This window comes from Macaca mulatta, chromosome 16, assembly GCF_049350105.2.
Source record: "Macaca mulatta isolate MMU2019108-1 chromosome 16, T2T-MMU8v2.0, whole genome shotgun sequence".
NCBI classification, from domain to species: Eukaryota; Metazoa; Chordata; class Mammalia; order Primates; family Cercopithecidae; genus Macaca; species Macaca mulatta.
In genome coordinates this window covers 63,647,782-63,668,496 of record NC_133421.1, presented here as the reverse complement: position 1 = coordinate 63,668,496, position 20,715 = coordinate 63,647,782, and the positions used below count along the sequence as shown (strand labels likewise).

Sequence of the window (20,715 nt, the reverse complement as noted above, 5' to 3'; positions counted from 1 at the left end):
CAGATGGTGTCTCACTGTGTTGCCCAGGCTGGTCTTTTTTTTTTTTTTTTTTTTTTTTGAGACAGGGTCTCACCATCTCCCAGGTTGGAGTGCAGTGGCATGATCTCGGCTCACTGTAACCTCCGCCTCCTAGGTTCAAGGGATTTTCCTGCCTCGGCCTCCTGAGTAGCTGGGGCTACAGGTGTGGACCACCACACTTGTCTAGTTTTTGTATTTTTTGGTAGAGATGGGATTCACCATGTTGGCCAGGCTGGGCTCAAACTCCTGACCTTGAGTGATCTGTCCACCTCAGCCTCCCAAAGTACTGGAATTATAGGCATGAGCCATTGTACCCAGCCTTGATAATTTTAAAGAATATTAGTCAGTTTTAAAATACAATATCCTGAATTTAGCTTTGTCTGATGTTTACTCTTGTTTTCTCATAATTAAATTCAAGTTATGCAGTTTGACAAGTATACTGTAGAGTTGGTGTACCCTTGTCCATGTATCAACAAGAGGTACATGATGTCAATTATGCTTGTTACTGGTGATACTAACTTTGGTCACTTAGTTAAGGTGGTATCTTTCAGCTTATCCACTGCAGAATTATGTTCTTTTTTGTAATGAATAAATTTACTATGACTAGAACTACATTGAGACTATGTTATACATTGTTACATTTTTTTGTTTATTATTTTTAACATCCATCATGTTATATGAAGGTTAACATTGTGGAGTTTGCTACTGTGGTGGTTTCTGTCTGCCCAATTCTTTCTACTTTCCTTTTTTTTTGAGGCAGTGTCTCACACTGTTGCCCAGGCTGGAATGCAATGGTGCAATTTCTGCTCACTGCAACCCCCGCCTCACAGGTTCAAGTGATTCTCCTGCCTCAGCCTCCCGAGTAGCTGGGATTATAGGCGTGCGCCACCACACCGGGCTAATTTTTGTATTTTTAGTAGAGATGGGGGTTTCACCATGTTGGCCAGGCTGGTCTCAAACTCCTGAACTTGAGTGATCTGTCCACCTTGGCCTCCCAAATTGCTGGGATTACAGGTGTGAGCCACCGCCCTCAGCCTTCTACTTTCATTAATTGAAATTCTGCTGTAAGGCAGAGCTTTCCCATCTGTTCTATTTATAGTTATCTATACTATAGACTCATGGATATTTGTTTTAGTCTGTGAGTTACATTGTTACCCTCACTGCTTATTTTGTTGCTCAGCTTTTCTGTGTCTTTTAAATTTGTGTTTGTCTTTTGAGTTTCTGTGTATTGGCTATTTTTAAAAGTGCAGTTTAATAAATACACATTTGGTTTGTTTAGATGTTAAATTACATATTATATCATTTCATCAAACATGTATTAACCTACAAAAGCAATTGTGTTTCTAGGACCATATTATTTCCATGTATTTGCAGTGCTTATAGCCAAATTACCAATAATTTAAGCGAGTGTTCTTGGTTCCTCTATTCTAGTCTAGTCTAGTCTAGTCTAGTCTAGTCTAGTCTAGTCTAGTGTTCTATTCTATTCTGTTCTGTTCTGTTCTGTTCCGTTCCGTTCCGTTCCGTTCCGTTCCAAGGCAGGTGTTGCCTAGGCTGGAATACAGTGGGATGATAATGGCAGTCCCAAATTCAGGGGCCTAAATGATTGATCTTCTTCCTCAGCTCCTGAGTAGCTGGGACTACACACATGATCCACTATGCCCGGCTAATTTTTTTTTTTTCCTTTTGTAGAGATGGGGTCTCACTTTGTTGACCAGGCTGGTTTTGTACTTCTGGCCTCAAGCAATCCTCTCCCCTTAGCCGCACGCAGTATTAGGATTACAGGCATGAGCCACTGCGCCCAGCCTGTTTCCCCTTTTATACTGATTCTCTTCCTTCCCTATTGAAACAAAGTTTGTGATTAATGGTTGGTTTAACAAGCTGGAATCCACTGTTTGCATAATATGAAATTCAGTTAGCAAGATTGACAGTACTACTTCTTAGAGCAAAACCATATGTACTTACTTAGGTGTACCACTTGAAAAATGAACGTCTATGTTTCTAAGACAAAGACTCTGTTTTCCAAGAGCTACTGTGAAGTAAGTTGTTTCTCAAAAAATCCTTTTTTTTTTTTTTTTTTTTTGACAGTCTTGCTCTGTTGCCCAGGCTGAGTGCAGTGGTGCAATCTCGGCCCACTGCAACCTCCGCCTCCTGGGTTCAAAGTATTCTCCTGCCTCAGCTTCCTGAGTAGCTGGGACTACAGTATGTGCCACCACACCCGGCTAATTTTTTGCATTTTTAGTAGAGATGGTGCAGCAGGATAATTAAGGAATCAGAGAGACCGAGGGGCTGAGGAGGAATTATTTAATTATTTAGGTGCATTGGCCCAGTTGGATTAACATCCAAAGGACTGAGCCTCGAACAAAGAGTCAAGCTATCTTTTAAGCATTTCATGGGGCGGGGGGAGATCTGTGCAGGGGAATGCATATTACAGAAGCGAGAAACAAGGACAGTTATTCAGTTAAAACATGCATTACATCATTTCTTACTTTTTAAGGAACAACATGTTTTACGACTTGAGATTATCTGTCTAGTGACCTTGCAGCTGCACAGCTAGAGAAAGAGTCTTCACAATGCCTGGGAACTGGAGAGATAAGGCTCACTAGCTGCAGAAGGAAAAACAGGCAGTTGATTAAAGGATTGAGGTAAAAAAGAATATGAAATTTTTTTCTCATTTTTTCAACTCTTCTGGTGTTGTGTTATAATGTGACCAATATATCTGTGTAAATGGGTAAGAGATGAACTTTATGAACTGAAATGGAAAGAATGGATTAGCTGAATTTTTTTTCTTTGTCTAAAATAGTAAGTAGAGAGCCAGGTGTGGTGACTCATGCGTATAATCTCAGCTACTTGGGAGGCTGAGGCAGGTGGATTGCTTCAGGCCAGGAGTTAGAGACCAGCATAACATAGCTAGGCCCTATCTCTTAAAAAAGAAAAAAGAAAGGAAAAAGGCAGCAATTCATACTGTGTTGGGGTCCCCTAGATCCATCCACAGGTGTGGTGATGTGCAGGAGGATTCATAGGACTCATCATGTAGTCATACACAAAACTATGGTTTATTATAAGAAAGGATACAGCCTGGCTCAGTGGCTCATGCCTGTAATCCCAGCACTTTGGGAGGCCGAGGTGGGCGGATCATGAGGTCAGGAGATCGAGACCTTCCTGGCTAGCACGGTGAAACCCTGTCTCTACTAAAAATACAAAAAATAAGCTGGGTGTGGTGGTGGGCGCCTGTAGTCCCAGCTACTCGGGAGGCTGAGGCAGGAGAATGGCCTGAACCCGGGAGGCGGAGGTTGCAGTGAGCCAAGATCACCCCCACTGCACTTCAGCCTGGGCATGGAGCGAGACTCTTGTCTTAAAAAAAAGAAAAGATAGAAAAATCAACAAAGGGGAAAGGTGCATGCAGGAAACCAGAAGCAAGCTCCGAGGGTCCTTTCCCAGTGGAATCATACAGGGTGCACTTAATTCCTCCAGCAACAAGTTGTGACGACATGTGAAATATCGTCCATTAGAGAAGCTCATCAGTGAATGGTAGGAACCCTTCCAAAATCCAGCGGCTTAGGTGCCATTCAGGGGCTAACCTTGCAAGCAGGCATTTCTAAAGATAGCGTTCTTAGGCCTGCTGTGTTAACTCTTTTCTGTACATGTGCAATCTCATATTCATTTCAGAGAAGCTCACACACAATGTTTTAGATTTCTTGTAGTCTTTCCTTCGGTTTAAATGCTAGGAGTTGAAGGTGTGGAAAAATTTAAGTCTGTGTTTTCCTTCCTTTGAAAAGCATTAATAGTTAAGAACATGGACTCTGCAGTCTGACTACCTGGGTTCTGTCATATGCTTGCTGTTAATTGAGGACACAGTGCTTGGCACATAGTAAATGCTATAAAATTGTTAGGCATGTATTGTTACTATTGGTTCTACTTTTTACTCATAGACCGTAAAGTGACTTTATGCTGTTTATATATTACCCAGTCTGAGGTATTTTGTTGTAGCAGGCCAAATGGATTAAATATAAAAGTATAAAATACAAAAACTAGTAATAGAAATATTCAAACCATTACAGTGCAGGGCTATTTATCTAATGAAGAGACAAACAGATTTAGTCATTTAGGAGAGTTTCTCTATGTGGGATGACAACTGATATTCTTTATGAGGGACATGAGATGTATAGAAATAATGAAATTACCTTTCCTTAAAGTTTAATGTGGGTACAAACATTTGTTGAGTGCCTACAATGTTCCAGGCATTATGCTGGAAATAGAAATAAACAATCACTGTCCTCAAGGAGCTCACAGGGCAGTAGAGAGAACAGGCCTGGAAATAATCAATATAGAGCTAGAAAAGAGGTTTTGCCTAGGTCATTAGAGCAATCTCACATGTAGAGCTTTAAACCTAGACAGAAAATGCTTCCCAGGAAATGAGACAAATAAGCTGTGACTTAAAGAGTAGTACCCCGTATCTACAAAAATACAAAAATTAGGCTGAGCGTGATGGCTCCCACCTGTAATCCCAGCACTTTGGGAGGCCGAGGCGGACAGAACACCTGAGGCCAGGAGTTCAAGATAAAACCCCATCTCTACTAAAAATACAAAAATTAGCTGGGCATGATGGCACACACCTGTAATCCCAGCTACTCGGGAGGCTGAGGCAGAAGAATCACTTGAACCCGGGAGGTGGAGACTGTAAAAAAATCATGCCTCTGTACTCCAGCCTGGGCGCAGAACGAGACTGTCTCAAAAAACAAAACAAAAATAAAAATTAGCCAGGTGTGGTGGCACATGCATGTAGTCCCATGAGAGAGATTGTTGAGTACTTTTTGTGGGCAGAGGAAAAGGACTTTGATTCAGGTATGCTACAAGATTTGAGGCCCAAGCTCTTTGCATAGTACATAACATTGTAATTTAGGATTTTTTTTAAAGGTTTGCCTGGCAAGTTAGCCATCATTTATAATATTATTTCTCTTGGAGAATTTACAAACTTTGTACATGTACTCCATTTGTAAATTGGATGCTGCCTTTCTGATTATTTTCTCCCTGGTTTGTTTGTTTCTGCCTAATTGTCATCTGTTTTAATATTGTCAAGCTCATTGTTCCATTTCCTGGAGGAAAAATAAAAACACTCTGTAGAGTACATTGGATGTTTTAGTCTCTCATGGAGAGACTTTGGCCCTGTTTGGCCCCTCATTTTCTTTCTTTTACTTAAAAAATAAATAAATTAATTAATTAATTTGATTATTTTTGAGACGGAGTCTTGCTCTGTCGCCCAGGCTGGCGTGTTAGTGGTGTGATCTTGGCTCACTGCAACCTCCGCTTCCCAAGTTCAAGCAATCCTCCTGCTTCAGCCTCCCCAGTAGCTGGGATTATAGACACACACCACTATGTCCAGCTAATTTTTGTAGTTTTAGTAGAGATGGGGTTTCACCATGTTGGCCAGGCTGGTTTTGAATTCCTGACCTTGTGTGATCCACCTGCCTCAACCTCCCAAAGTGCTGGGATTCCAGGCATGAGCCACTGTACCCAGCCAGAAACTATACAGTCTTTATGCTAGATATGCTCATTACTCCTGGGTGTCATTGCTTCTAGACTTTCTCATCAGACAGAGCTAAGAAATACATGTTTGGTTACCTGGGCGTGGTGGTGGGCGCCTGTAGTCCCAGCTACTCGGGAGGCTGAGGCAGGAGAATGTTGTGAACCCAGGAGGCAGAGCTTGCAGTGAGCTGAGATTGTGCCACTGCACTCCAGCCTGGGCGACAGAGCGAGACTCTGTCTCAAAAAAACAAAATAAAACGAGAAATACATGTTTGGTTGTGGATGTATTTTTTTTTTTAAATTTCCTTGTGGATGGATGTACTTTAATAAATACATGGTTTTTGGGGGGTGCATGTGTGCATCTCACATAATTTTATATCTGCCCATATCTATATCTGTATAGATGGCTGGATAGATTAAAAACTATAATCCTCTTACATAAGCAAACATACCTAGTTCATATTGACACCCCCAATAATACCGAGTCTATTACCTTAGGGTTCATTCTGTTCCTCCTCCTTTCTGTATTTTTAACTTCTTTCTCCAGGGAAGAAATATAACTCCATAATATGCTTACTTAATCCTAGAAAGCACATAAAGTGATTAACCCATACCACTGTGAAGAAAATCTAATTGGAGCTTGTTATTTATATTTTTTGTTTTTTGCTTTTTGTCTTTAGCCTGATAATCTAAAGAAAATTCTGAGTTTAGAAGTTAACTTTGAGGCTGGGTATGTTGGTGCGTGGCTGTAATCCTAACACTTTTAAAGGCCAAAACAGGGCTGGGTGCAGTGGCTCACATCTGTAATCCCAGCACTTTGGGAGGCCAAGGTGGGTGGATCGTTTGAGGTCAGGAGTTTGAGACTAGCATGGCCAGCATAGTGAAACCCCATCTCTACTAAAAATACAAAAATTAGTGGAGACAGGCGTGGTGGCACACGCCTGTAATCCCAGCTATTCAGGAGGCAGAGGCAGGAGAATCACTTGAGCCTGTGAGCCAGAGGTTGCGGTGAGCCAAGATGCTCCACTGCACTCTAGTCTGGGTGACAGAGTGAGACCCTGTTTCAAAAAAAAAAAAAAAAAAAAGCCAAGACAGGAGGATCATTTGAGGCCAGGAGTTCAAGACCATCCTGGGCAACATAGTGAGAGCCCTGTCTCTACAAAAGCGTGTGTGTATATATATTAGCCAGGTGTGGTGAGCACTTGTAGTCCTAACTACTTGGGAGGCTGAGATGAAAGGATTGCTTGAGCCCAGGAGTTTGAGGCTGCAGTGAGGTATATGGTAGCACGACTACACTCCAGCCTGGGTGACAGAGCAAGACCCCATCCAGAGCAAGACCCCATCTCTAAAAAAATTTTTTAACAGAGTCTTGCTCTGTCACCCAGGCTGGAGTGCATTGGTGTGATTATGGCTCACTGTAGCCTTGATCTTCCCAGTCTCAGATGATCCCCCCACCTCAGCCTTTCTAGCAGCTAGGACCACAGGTGGGTGCCACCACTCCCAGCTAATTTTTGTATTTCTTTGTAGAGATGGGTTTTCACCATGTTGCCCAGGCTGGCTTGGAATGCCTGGGATTACAGGTGTGAGCCACTGCACCTGGCAATAATTTTTTTTAAGTTAACTTTGATTAGTTCTTTAGGTTATTCATTTAGAATATAGTTCATTTCACTCATTTATTTTCGTATTCAGTTTTGGATTTGTGTCAGTCCGTTTGGATTGCCATAATTAAATACCTGAGACTGGGTAATTTATAAAGAGGTTTATTTTGGCTTATGATTCTGCAGCATATACCAGAAACTAGCATCTACTCCTGGTGAGAAGTTAGGAAGTCTCTAATCATGGCAGAAGGCAAAGGGGGAGCTGGCTTATCACATGGCAAGAGAGGAAGAGAGAAAAGAGGGAAGTCCCAGACTCTTTTTTTTTTTTTTTTTTTGAGACGGAGTCTCGCTCTGTCGCCCAGCCCAGGCTGGAGTGCAGTGGCGCGATCTCCGCTCACTGCAAGCTCCGCCTCCCGGGTTCATGCCATTCTCCTGCCTCAGCCTCCCGAGTAGCTGGGACTACAGGCACCCACAACCGCGCCCGGCTAATTTTTTGTAATTTTTAGTAGAGACGGGGTTTCACCGTGGTCTCGATCTCCTGACCTTGTGATCCGCCCGCCTCGGCCTCCCAAAGTGCTGGGATTACAGGCGTGAGCCACCGCGCCCGGCCAAGTCCCAGACTCTTAAACAACCAGATCGTGTATGAAAACTGGAGGAGAACTCACTGATGATTAAGGGGGTAGTACTAAGCCATTCATGAGGTGTCTGCCCCATGATCTAATACCTCTCAGCAGGCCCCACGTCCAACATTGGGGATCACATTTCAACATGAGACTTGAAGGGACAGACATGCAAACTATATCAGGATTTTCCTCCCCATCCTTATTCAGTATATTTATTTTTTTTAGCAGATAGTTTAACTTTGCTGTACCCAAACAGCCTGTCATGGGTGCCAGCTCAAATATAAGTTCAATTGTTTTACCCTTAGCTGCTTGGAGTCTGCCCTGTGCATTCAGTGTTCAGAGGTCAGTCAGCAATTTGAACAGAATTTGTGTTGCCTCACATTGGATCTCTCCACAGTCTACAATGTGATTGCTCTGAATTCTGTTCTCTAGTTTTCCTTTGCAGGTTTCTATCCATTTTCTAAATGCTCTGAGAGTCCCAAATATAACTTGCCCTCAGGATAAATGCTGTAAAACTAGAAATTGTCATTCCCCTACTCCCTTTAATATCTACCTGTTTTTGTTCACTTTCCAATACATTCAGGTGGTAATTTTTAATATTTCACTCCGAATTTATAATTGTGTGTGGAAGGTTAGTTCAGTGGAAGCTTACTCAGCCATGACCAGAAGTAAAACCAATTTTATGTTTATTTAAAACATGTTATTTCAAAAGTCAGATCTATACAAAAAGGTATTACCTAAAAGATAGTCTCTGCAGTCCATCCTTCCTTCTACCCCATTCTCATCCTTCATTTTGAATCACTTTACAAGAGTTTTGTCTAAAGAATAATTATTATTACTATTTTTTTTGAGACAGGGTCTCACTCTGTCATCCAGGCTGGAGTGCAGTGGCACAATCACAGCTCACTGCAACCTCGATTTCCCAGGGTCAGGTGATCCTCCCACCTCAGCCTCCTGAGTAACTAGGACTACAGGTGCCACGCCTGGCTAATTTTTGTATTTTTTGTAGAAACAAAGTTTTCCCATATTGTCCAGGCTGGTCTCAGAACTCCTGAGCTCAAACCTATCCACCTGTCTTGGCACCTCCCAAAGTGCTAGGATTACAGGCGTGAGCCACTGCACCTGGCCTAAAGAATGATTCTTGGCCTTGACTTTTTTTGAGTATTAAATCTCAAATGCCATCATTGACATTCATTTTTTATCAGTTGGATTTGGATTAAGAAATTTCATCTTCATCTAGACATTTGAATTTGTAAGTTAATGATCAAACCTTGCTGCAATGCACTGTTGTTATATTTCTATCCTGGTATATTTCACAACTTAATTGGAGGATTAAAAAGAGAAATGTCTACTTGTTCTGCAGTTTTCTTAAAAAAAAAAAATGAATTGCCAAACTCTAAATTCACAATTTTATAAATGTTTTTATAGTAGTTAGGTGATCCCTCTTTAACATTATTAAGAAACACCTGGGCCAGGTGCCGTGGCTTATGCCTGTAGTCCCAGCACTTTGGGAGGTGGGCGGATCACCTGAGGTCAGGAGTTTGAGACCAGTCTGGCCAACATGGTGAAACCCCGTCTCTACCAAAAATATAAAAAATTAGCTGGGTGTGGTGGTGAGCGCCTGTAATCCCAGCTACTTGGGAGGCTGAGGCAGGAGAATCGCTTGAACCTGGGAGGTGGAGGTTGTGGTGAGCCGAGATCGTGCCACTGCATTCCAGCTTAGATAACAATGTGAGACTCCGTCTAAAAAAACAAAACCACCTAGAGAGAGTGTTTAGGAAAGATAGATTCCTACGTTTCTCACCTAGAGATTCTGAGTCTGTAGGTCTGATCTAGGACCCAGGAATCTGCATTTTAACAAGCACTCCAGGTATACCCGTGCAGTTGATTTATGAGCCATTCTTTAGTACACAGTAAAGCATAAGAATAAGGACTAAATCTTGGGACATGCCTTCATTTGAAAACAGAAGTGTAGGCCAGGCACGGTGGCTCATGCCTTTAATCCGAGCACTTTGGGAGGCCAAGGTGGGTAGATCACCAGGTTGCACTCCAACCTGGGTGACAGAGCGACACTCCGCCTCAAAAAAATAAATAAAATAAATAAATAAAACAGTTGGCCGGGCGCAGTGGCTCATGCCCGTAATCCCAGCAGTTTGGGAGGCTGAGGCAGGCGGATCACAAGGTCAGGGGATCGAGACCATCCAGGCCAACACAGTGAAACCCCGTCTCCGCTAAAAATACAAAAAATTAGCGGGGCTCCGTAGCAGGCACCTGTAGTCCCAGCTAATTGGGAAGCTGAGGCAGGAGAATGGCGTGAATCCGGGAGGCGGAGCTTGCGGTGAGCCGAGATCGCACCACTGCACTTCAGCATGGGCGACAGAGCGAGACTCTGTCTCAGAAAAAAAAAAAAAAAAAAATTAATGAGGTTAACTTTTGAGTTTTGTTGGTGGTTTTATTTCCTATGTGGGTTGAGGAAGTAGTTTCATTATTTTACTCATTATAGATATGTGTTCCTATCAAAACATGCTTCACCTGTCTGAAAGAGGATTCTTGCAACCCCCAGTAGTTAACACAGAGTACTTGAGCATCTGGACAAGGTAAACGGGAGTATTCTACTCATGAGAATTTATAATCAACTGCTCAATATAATGATCCACTTAACTCTTATACACTTCTCAATCTTAATATTTAGTCAAATTAAAAAATTTTTAAATTAAAAATATCTTTATAGGCCGGGCGCGGTGGCTCAAGCCTGTAATCCCAGCACTTTGGGAGGCCCAGACGGGCGGATCACGAGGAGATCGAGACCATCCTGGCTAACACAGTGAAACCCCATCTCTACTAAAAAAATACAAAAAACAAACAAACAAAAAAAAACTAGCCGGGCGAGGTGGCGGGCGCCTGTAGTCCCAGCTATTTAGGAGGCTGAGGCAGGAGAATGGCGTAAACCCGGGAGGCGGAGCTTGCAGTGAGCTGAGATCCGGCCACTGCACTCCAGCCTGGGCGACAGAGCGAGACTCCGTCTCAACAAAAAAAACAAAACAAACAAAAATGTCTTTATATTCACAGGTATCAGGCTACATACATTTTAATACTCAGTTTATGTACTCAGATGTTCTGGAGAAACAGTAGCTTTTTGTAAACTTTTTGGAAGTTTAATATATTGATGCATTTGTCATTACCTAAAGAATTTATTTAATTGTAAAACAGCTCACTTCCACCTAAAGAATTTATTTAATTGTAAAACAGCTCACTTCCATATAGTTTTACATTTGAATATTTTAGTCTGTTAATCTCAAAGTATTTTAAAAATTATTTCCCCACAAAACACATATGCACACATGAAACAACTGAAATTAAGCATGGGGCATGGAATTTTTTTTTTTTTGGTAGAGATAGTGTCTCACTATGTTTTCCAGGCTGATCACGAACTTCTACCCTCAAGTGATCCTCCTGCCTTGGCCTTCTAGGCATGAGCCACCATGCTCAGCCTAGGCGTTTGGTCTTGTAATCAGTCTTGTATCCAGACATTATTACTATTAAATCAAGAATTAATTCAAGTTCAAATGAAATATCTACTGCTGGTTCTAACTGGGACAGATTTGAGTATTTATCATAGAATTACCAATTAATACTGATTTTTTAGGAATATGGTAACTGATTTCCTTGTACTAAATTAAAACATTGAATCAGGTAGTTTCAGTCATACTACGCTTACTTCAGGAAATGACTATAGCCTGATTTGTTTTTGTTTTTTTGGTTTTTTCTTTTTTGAGACAGAATTTCACTGTCGTTGCCCAGGCTGGAGTGCAATGGCCTAGTCTTGGCTCACCGCAACCTCCACCTCCTGAGTTCAAGCAATTCTCCTGCCTCAGCCTCCCAAGTAGCTGGGATTACAGGTGCCTGCCACCATGTCCAGCTAATTTTTGTATTTTTTTAGTATAGGGATGAGGTTTCACCATGTTGGCCAGGCTGGTCTCAAACTCCTGACCTCAGCTGATCCACCCACCTTGGCCTTCCAGAGTGTTGGGATTACAGGCATGAGTCACCGTGCCTGGCCCTAGACTGATGGTTTTTTGTTTTTTGTTTTTTGTTTTTTTTTGTTTTTTTGAGACAGATTCTAGCTCTGTCGCTAGGCTGGAGTGCAATGGTGCGATCTTGGCTCACTGCAACCTCCGACTCCCGGGTTCAAGCGATTCTCCTGCCTCAGTCTCCCAACTAGCTGGGATTACAGGCGCCTGCCACCATGCCTGGCTAAGTTTTGTATTTTTAGTAGAGATGAGGTTTTACTGTGTTGGCCAGGCTGGTCTCAAACTCCTGACCTCGTGATCCGCCCATCTTGGCCTCCGAAAGTGCTGGAATTACAAGCATGAGCCACCATGCCTGGCCAACTGATTAGTTTTTATACAGCATGTCGACTGTGGACTTCAAAAATATACTGGGAGTATTCTTAAGTTTTCACTTATGTTCACTGTATATTTTGGAGGCAGAATTGTTTTATAGGCAATCAATAACTTAGCAAGTACATACTAGTTTCAGAGTAAAAAACACAAAAAAAGAACTTAGCAAATACAATCATAAAAATATGAAATAAAAAATTTTGTTAAAACTATATGTTGTTTTCCGAGTTACATGTGGCTATTAGTCTCTTTTTGTTGTAGAGTATTCATACTGGGCCGAGCACGGCTTGTAGTCATAGCATTCTGGGAGACCAAGACCAGTGGATCACTGGGAGTTTGAGACCAGCCTGGCCAACATGGTGAAACCCCATCTCTACAACAAATACAAAAACTAGCCAGATATGGTTGTATTTACCTATAGTCCCAGCTCCTTGGGAGGCTGAGGCAGGAGAATCGCTTGAGCCTGGGAGACAGAGGTTGCAGTGAGCCAAGATCTTGCCACTGCACTCCAGTCTGGGCAACAGGAGTAAAACTCTTATCTCAAAAAAAAAAAAAAAAATTCATACAGGGCACTATCAGAAATCAGTCTAAGCTTTAATATTCCAATCTGTATAATACGAGTTATATTCAAAAGCCTCTTATGCTGATAGTTATGTGTGAAATATTTAGAGTCAGAAGTTGGTAAACCATGCTGTGAGGTCGTATATAACCACTTACCTTTTATGCTTCTGTTACTGTCTTCAGGAAGGAGGGAATGGATGAAGGCAGACAGACAAATATGATCAAATATAGATCTACCTCCAAAAATTAAAGGGTTTTTAAAAATTTAAAGTAGCTATAAACATATATTTTTAATTATTTTTACTTGATACCAAAAGAAAATTTTGCTTTAAGCATTGAGTTTTAACAAGGCAAGTATAGATAGTTGATCTACCAAATTTTGCACAGAATTCTTCAAGAGGCAGACAATATTTGATAAGAAATTATTTGCATTTTTATTATGTCAACAAAGCAAGTTATAAAACTAGTTTGTATAAGAAACAAAACCTGTGTGTATGTGTATGTATGTTGTTTGTAGGGGCACAAAATCTAGGGGAAGATAAATAAGCAACAGTGACTGTCTCAAGGACAAAAAGGACTTTTTCCAGTACGTGTATTACCATCTATATGTTTTTCAATTAGAATCAACCCGTCAAAGTAAGTGTAATACACAATATTAGACTTAATAAAAGGATTGGCTGGGCACAGTGGCTCATGCCTGTAATCCCAGCACTTTGGGAAACTGGCGTGGGAGGGATCGCTTGAGGCCAGGAGTTCGAGACCAGCCTGGGCAACATAGCAAGACCCAGTCTCTATTTAAAAGAATAATAATAATGAAAAGATTTACGTCCCTGCTGTTCGTTTTTTTTGTTTGTTTGTTTTTTTGTTTTTGTTTTTCTGGCCTCCAGTACCTCCCCCCAGTTCTGCCCTCTGCTATACTTTTTTTTTTTTTTTGATATGGAGTCTTGCTGTGTTGCCCAGGCTGGATGCTCTCAGCTCACTACCACCTCCGCCTCCTGGATTCAAGCAGTTCTCCTGCCTCAGCCTCCCAACTAGTTTGGATTACAGGCACCTGCCACCACGCCCAGCTAATTTTTGTATTTTTAGTAGAGATGGGGTTTCACCAAGTTGGCAAGGCTGGTCTCAAACTCCTGACCTTGTGATCCGCCTACCTTGTCCTCCCAAAGTGTTAGGATTACAGGTGTGAGCCACTGTGCCCAGCCCTGCTATCCTTTTTAAATCTCTCTTCATTGGGCTTTAGTGGACAGTTTGTAAGGTAATCTTAGAATGTAGAATTGCTATTATCTGAAATTTGAAAAACTATCCTTAAACATTAATAATTCTCTGAGAGACAGAATTCTCTCTCTTCCTTCCCCCCCCCCCCCCACCCCGAGATGGAGTCTTGCTCTCTTGCCAGGCTGGAGTGCAGTGATGCAATCTCAGCTCACTGCAACCTCCTACTCCCTGGTTCAAGCAACTCTCCTGCCTCAGCCTTCTGAGTAGCTGGGATTATTACAGGCATACTCCACCATGCCTAGCTAATTTTTGTATTTTTAGTAGAGATGGGGTTTCACCATGTTGGCCAGGCTGGTCTCGATCTCCTGACCACGTGATTTGCCCACCTCAGCCTCCCAAAGTGCTGAGATTACAGACGTGAGCCACCACGCCCAGCCCAGAATTCTTTTTAATATTGTATTGTAATAAAATTTGTGCTGATTCTTAAGTTGAAAACAACAAAGACTTCTCAGTATTTTAATAAGGAGATTTCTGCTTACATTTTGCTATGAGCTTCTTTTTTAGGGAGTTTCTGGGTTTATTTAAGAAGGAGAAGAGGAAGTTGCTTATGATCTATTTCAGCATTATGCTACAGAAAGTTTTTGGTTTATTTGTTTGTTTTTTTGACATGGAGTTTGGCTCTTTTTGCCCAGGCTGAAGTACAGTGGCGCGATCGCGGCTCACTGTAACCTCCGCCTCCCTGGTTCAAGCGATTCTCTTGTCTCAGCCTCCCAAGTAGCTGGAATTACAGGCGTGCACCACCACGCCTGGCTAATGTTGTATTTTTAGTAGAGACAGGGTTTCTCCATGTTGGTCAGGCTGGTGTCGAACTCCCCACCTTGGGTGATCTGTGCGCCTCAGCCTCCCAGAGTGCTGGGATTACAGGTGTGAGCCACTGTGCCCAGCCTGTTTTGTTTTTTTAATTGTGGTAAAATGTTCATAACAAAATTTAGTGGCACAGAACACTTTTAAGGTTAAGGGCTTTCCAAGGACTTGGCTTAATGTGGAATTCTGATAGTCTTAGACTATTGTTGAGGATTCTTACCACATCCTATCAAAGATGCAGACCAGCTTCTCGTGTTCTTTAGGCATACTCCAAAAACTCAACCTGCCTTCCTTCTTATCCACTAAAATCTACTCTTTCTCATGGAATTCTTAACTCCAACGAACATAAAAGTAGACAGCATGGTATAATGAAACTCCTGTTACTCCACTTCAATTAATTGTCAACATTTTGCCAATAAAGCTATCATAGGAATTTTTTAATATATGGCTTGAGGGCAGGGATTTTACTTTCTTCAAATATGAGGTTTCTTAACATCATTTACTAAATAATTCATTCTTTTGCTACTAATTTGAAAAGTCAACTCTCCTATGTATTAAATTCCTACATGTATTTGGGGCCTTTCTGGATACTTCTGTTTTGTTCCATCAATTTTTTTGTTTCTTTATAATTACCATATTGTTTGGAATTCAGTAATTTTTGTACATTTTAATAAGCACCTCGGCAGGGCACAGTGGATCACGCATGTAATCCCAGCACTTTGGCAGGCCAAGACGGGCAGATCACGAGGTCAGAAGTTCAAGACCAGCCTGGCCAACATGGTGAAACCCCGTCTCTATTAAAAATATAAAAATTAGTCAGGTGTGGTGGCACATGCCTGTAATCCCAGCTACTCAGGAGGCTGAGGCAGGAGAATCGCTTGAACCCCAGAAGCAGAGGTTGCAGTGAGCCAAAATAGCACTATTGCACTCCAGCCTAGGTGACAGAGTGAGACATTGTTTCGGGGGCTGGGGGGAAGCACCTCCTCTTCGTCTTTTTTAATAAGTTCTTGGTGATTTTCACACATTTTTCATCCATATCAACTTCAGAATCAATTTTTTTCATTAAGCAAAAAAGAGACCTGTTTGATGAATTCATATATTGGACCTTTAATCAGGAAATTAAATTATATTGGGAAGTATTGGTATCTTCTAAGGTACTAAATTATGCTATCCAAGAACATCTTATGTTTTATTAATTATTCTCATCTTCATTTTCTTTTAAATGAGATGGAGTCTCGCTCTGTCTCCCGGGCTGGAGCGCCATGGTGCGATCTCCGCTCACTGCAACCTCTGCCTCCCAGATTCAAGTGCTTCTCATTCCTCAGCCTCCTGAGTAGCTGGGATTACAGGCGCCCATCACTATGACCGACTAATTTTTTGCATTTTTAGTAGAGACGGGCTTTTGCCATGTTGGCCAGGCTGGTCTCGAACTCCTGACCTCAGGTGATCCACCCGCCTCCGCCTCCCAAAGTGCTTGGATTACAGGCGTGAGCCACCATGCCCAGCCGTCCCATACTTCTTAAACTTCAGTTTATTAATTTACATCAGTCCGAATTTATGGCTTCCCTTTTTTATTTAGTAAATTATAATTCATTACTCTCGTTTGTTTTCATATTCAGGTTGTCCCAGATTTGGCCAATGGGAGCCCCTTCAAGCTGGTTACCATGACTTTTTGACATGTCCCCATCATTCTTTGAGCGCTCACTTGCTTTCTATCACAAGGTGTTCCAGGCTCCTCTTACATTTTCTCTGCCCTGTTTCTCCAAGGAGCCCTGATTCCTTCTACTAGAAAGAAATGTTTAGAAGCCAGTATCTGGGAGTTAAATACCATTGACATTGGGGGGTTACTGCTCCAGGCCCCCTTGGTAGGCAGAGCTCGGGGGGGAGAAAAAAATATATATGTGTATTTGTGTGTGTGTGTGTATATGTATGTACATGAACACGTGCATATATGTACACAATTTACATTTATGTTTATATCTGTATATATTGAGAACTGTGGCCGGGCGCGGTGGCTCAAGCCTGTAATCCCAGCACTTTGGGAGGCCGAGACGGGCGGATCACGAGGTCAGGAGATCGAGACCATCCTGGCTAACACGGTGAAACCCCGTCTCTACTAAAAAATACAGAAAACTAGCCGGGCGCGGTGGTGGGCGCCTGTAGTCCCAACTACTCGGGAGGCTGAGGCAGGAGAATGGCGTGAACCCGGGAGGCGGAGCTTGCAGTGAGCTGAGATCCGGCCACTGCACTCCAGCCTGGGCGACAGAGCGAGACTCCGTCTCAAAAAAAAAAAAAAAAAAGAGAACTGTGTTTCTGTTAATATACTGATATTTCCAATTCCAATCCAACACTGCGTAATTTAGTCTAGTTTTCTCCCTTTCCAGATTCACAACTCCCTTTGTAACAGAAACCTAGCTTCTGTTATGGTTAATGTTTTTTTGTTTTTAGAGATAGGATCTTGCTCTGTTGCCCGGGCTAGACTGCAATGGCATGATTACAGCTCCCTGTAACCTTGAACTCCAGGGTTCAAGTGATCCACCTTGGCCTTCCCAAAAACTGGGATTACAGGAATGAGCCACCTTGCCCATCTTTGTTATGGTTAATGGATTTTATTACTCAGTTCCCCTGATTTTAACCAATTTCACTCTACAGTTGTACGCGCGCTCTCTTTCTCTCTCAAAGATGCCCTCTTCACTTCACTGGGTTCGGGCACTTCATGCCTGCCACCCTCCTCCTGTTGCACTGACAAAGTCCTGCTTGGGTTCTAAAACCCACACTAGGTTTGTCCTCTGTGTGGATGCCTTTCTCACCTTACTTTGTCTCTGATACTCTACCCAAGGCTGCCCATTCACCCTGCTTGTGTCCCAGTATCTCCTGCTAGGTCACCCTTCTCAAGGGTCCTCTCCTCACTCTGCTTGGACTCTGACATATTTTTCAAGCTTCTGCCCCCAACCTCTAACCTGGCATTGACACCTACCTTGCTGTGCCCCTCCTAATGGCTTTAGGACTGACTCTTTTCAACAAGGGAAGGGGAGAGGAAGAAAACATGTACCTATATAGTATATGTTTTAAAGACATGTACTGTATATATACATTATTTAAACTTTGCCCATTAATCTTCTTCCCTCCTGAGGTAGTTTGTGAAAACCTTACTGTAGTTTGTGAAAGCCTGCTGCTTTCATTAAGCACATGAAAAGATGCTCAACATCATTAGCCATCAGGGAAATGCTAAGAATAACAACCACTTTGCATTCCCTAGGATGGCTGTAATCAAAAAGTATTGTCAAGGATGTGGAGGCCGAGGCAGGTGGATCAACTGAGGTCAGGAGTTCAAGACCAGCCTGGCCAACAAGGTGAAACCCTGTCTCTAGTGAAAATACAAAAATTAAGCTGGGCGCAGTAGCCCACCCCTGTAATCCCAGGACTTTGGGAGGTTGAGGTGGGCAGATCACCTGAGGTCAGGAGTTCAAGACCATCCTGGCCAACATAGGGAAACCCTGTCTCTACTAAAAATACACAGATTAGCCAGGTGTGGTAGTGTACACCTGTAATCCCAGCTACTTGGGAGGCTGAGGGAGGCAGGAGAATCATTGGAAACAGGGAGGTAGAGGTTGCAGTGAGCTGAGATCGTGCCACTGCGCTCCAGCCTGGGCAACAGAGTGAGACTCCAGCTCAAAAGAAAAAAAAAAAAAGGATATGGAGAAATTAAAACCCTCACAAATTGCTAGTGAAACTGTACACTACAGTGTACACTGGTACAGCCACTGTGGAAAACAGCTTGGCAGTTTCTAAAATCTCTAAACATAGAAGTACCACATAATTGGCTGGGCATGGTGGCTCACACCTGTAATCCTAGCACTTTGGGAGACCGAGGCGGGTGCATCACTAGAGGTTGGGAGTTCCAAATCAGCCTGGCTAACATGGTGAAACCCTGTCTCTACTAATTATACAAAATTAGCTGGGTGTGGTGCCTCGCATCTGTAATCCCAGGTACTCGGGAAGCTGAGGCAGGAGAACCACTTGAATCTGGGAGGCGGAGGTTGCAGTGAACCAGGATGGTGCCACTACACTCCAGCCTAGATGACAGAGTGAGACTCGGTCTCCCAAAAAAGAAAAAAGAAAAAAAAAGCAATGAAATACCACATAACCTAGCTATATCCAAGAGAACTGAAAATATATTTACACAAAAACTTGGAATGCTTATAGCAGCATTATTTGTAATAGCCAAAAAGTCAAAACAACCCAATTGTCCATTAACTGGAGAATGGATACAGTAGAATATTATTCAGCCACAAAAAGGAATGAAGTATGAATATGTGCAACAACATGGATATATTCTTTAAAATGTGCTAAGTGAAAGCCAACACAAAAGTCTTCATTACAGTGTTATTCCATTTATATGAAATGTGTGGAATAGGCAAATCCATAGAGAAAGAATGTTGATTAGTGGTTGCCAGGGGCTTGGGTGAGGGAGGGATAGAGAGCGACTGCTAATGGGTACAGGGAATCTTTTGAGATTGTTGAAATGTTCTGGAATTACATAGTAGTGATGGTTGCACAACACTGTGAATATACTAAAAAAAATCAATTATGCACTTTAAAGTGTGTATTTTAAAAGGTAAATTTTGGGCTGGGCACCGTGGCTCATGCCTGTAATCCCAGCACTTTGGGAGGCCAAGGCAGGCGGATCACCTGAGGTCAGGAGTTGGAGACCAGCCTGACCAACATGGAGAAACCCCATCTCTACTAGAAATACAAAACTAGCCGGGTGTGGTGGCCCACGCCTATAATCCCAGCTACTCAGGAAGCTGAGACAGGAGAATCGCTTGAACCCGGGAGGCAGAGGTTGCTGTGAGCCGAGATTGTGCCATTGCACTCCAGCCTGGGCAACAAGAGCAAAACTCAGTCTCAAAAAATAAATAAATAAAAATAAATAAATGTTTGTTATGAAGGAAAAAAATAATTGCTGTAGTAGCTAAAACCCTGGCAGCCTACCCCACCAATTATTTTATTTTGGTTTCTAAAGATAATTATCTCGGCTGGGCGAGGTGGCTCACACCTATAATCCCAGCACTTTGGGAGGCCAAAGCGGGCAGATCACTTGAGGTGAGGAGTTTGAGACCAGCCTGGCCAACATGGCAAAACCCTGTCTGTACTAAAAATTCAAAAATTAGCTAGCGTGGTAGCAGATGCCTGTAATTCCAGCTATTTGGGAGGCTGAGGCAAGAGAATCACGTGAATCAGGGAGGTGGAGGTTGCGGTGAGCTGAGATCCCGCCATTGCACCCCAGCCTGGGCAACAGAGCGAGACTGCATCTCAGAAAAAATACAAAAAAAAAAAAAAAAAAAAAAAGACCGGGCGTCGTGGCTCACGCTTGTAATCCCAATACTTTGAGAGGCCAAGGCAGGTGGATCACGAGGTCAGGAGTTTGCAACCATCCTGACCAACATGCCCGTCTCTACTAAAAATAATAAAATTAGCCAGGCATTGTGGCGTGTGCCTGTAATTGTAGCTACTCAGGAGGCTGAGAAAGGAGAATTGCTTGAATCTGGGAGAGGGACGTTGCAGTGAGCCGAGTCGCGCCACTGCAGTCCAGCCTGGGCAACAGGATGCGCCTCCGTCTCCAAAAAAAAAAAAAAAAAAAAAAAAAGGTGACTGTCTTCATTATCAATTACATAGAATAAATAGAATTTAGGCCAGGCGTGGTAGCTCATGCCTGTAATCCCAGCACTTTGGGAGGCCGAAGCGGGCAGATCACCAGGTCAGGAGATTGAGACCATCCTGGCTAACACGGTGAAACCCCGTCTCTACTAAAAAATACAAAAAAATAATTAACCACGTGTGGTGGCGGGCGCCTGTAGTCACAGCAACTCAGGAGGCTGAGGCAGGAGAATGACGTGAACCCGGGAGGCA

General features: G+C 42.7%; 1 protein-coding gene and 1 long non-coding RNA gene across 7 annotated transcripts in view; one reads left to right on the top strand and one right to left on the bottom strand.

Annotated features, from left to right (window-relative positions):
- Positions 1 to 20,715, top strand: part of FBXL20 (F-box and leucine rich repeat protein 20) — a 168,795-nt gene that overhangs the window by 70,772 nt on the left and 77,308 nt on the right. The gene's annotated exons all lie outside the window — the stretch shown is intronic.
- On the bottom strand, positions 1,047 to 18,942 carry LOC144335657 (uncharacterized). Its single transcript, XR_013406705.1, has 3 exons — positions 18,733 to 18,942; positions 3,304 to 5,076; positions 1,047 to 2,122 (listed from the first exon to the last, which is right to left on the bottom strand). It is a non-coding gene; the product is annotated as an uncharacterized LOC144335657 (long non-coding RNA).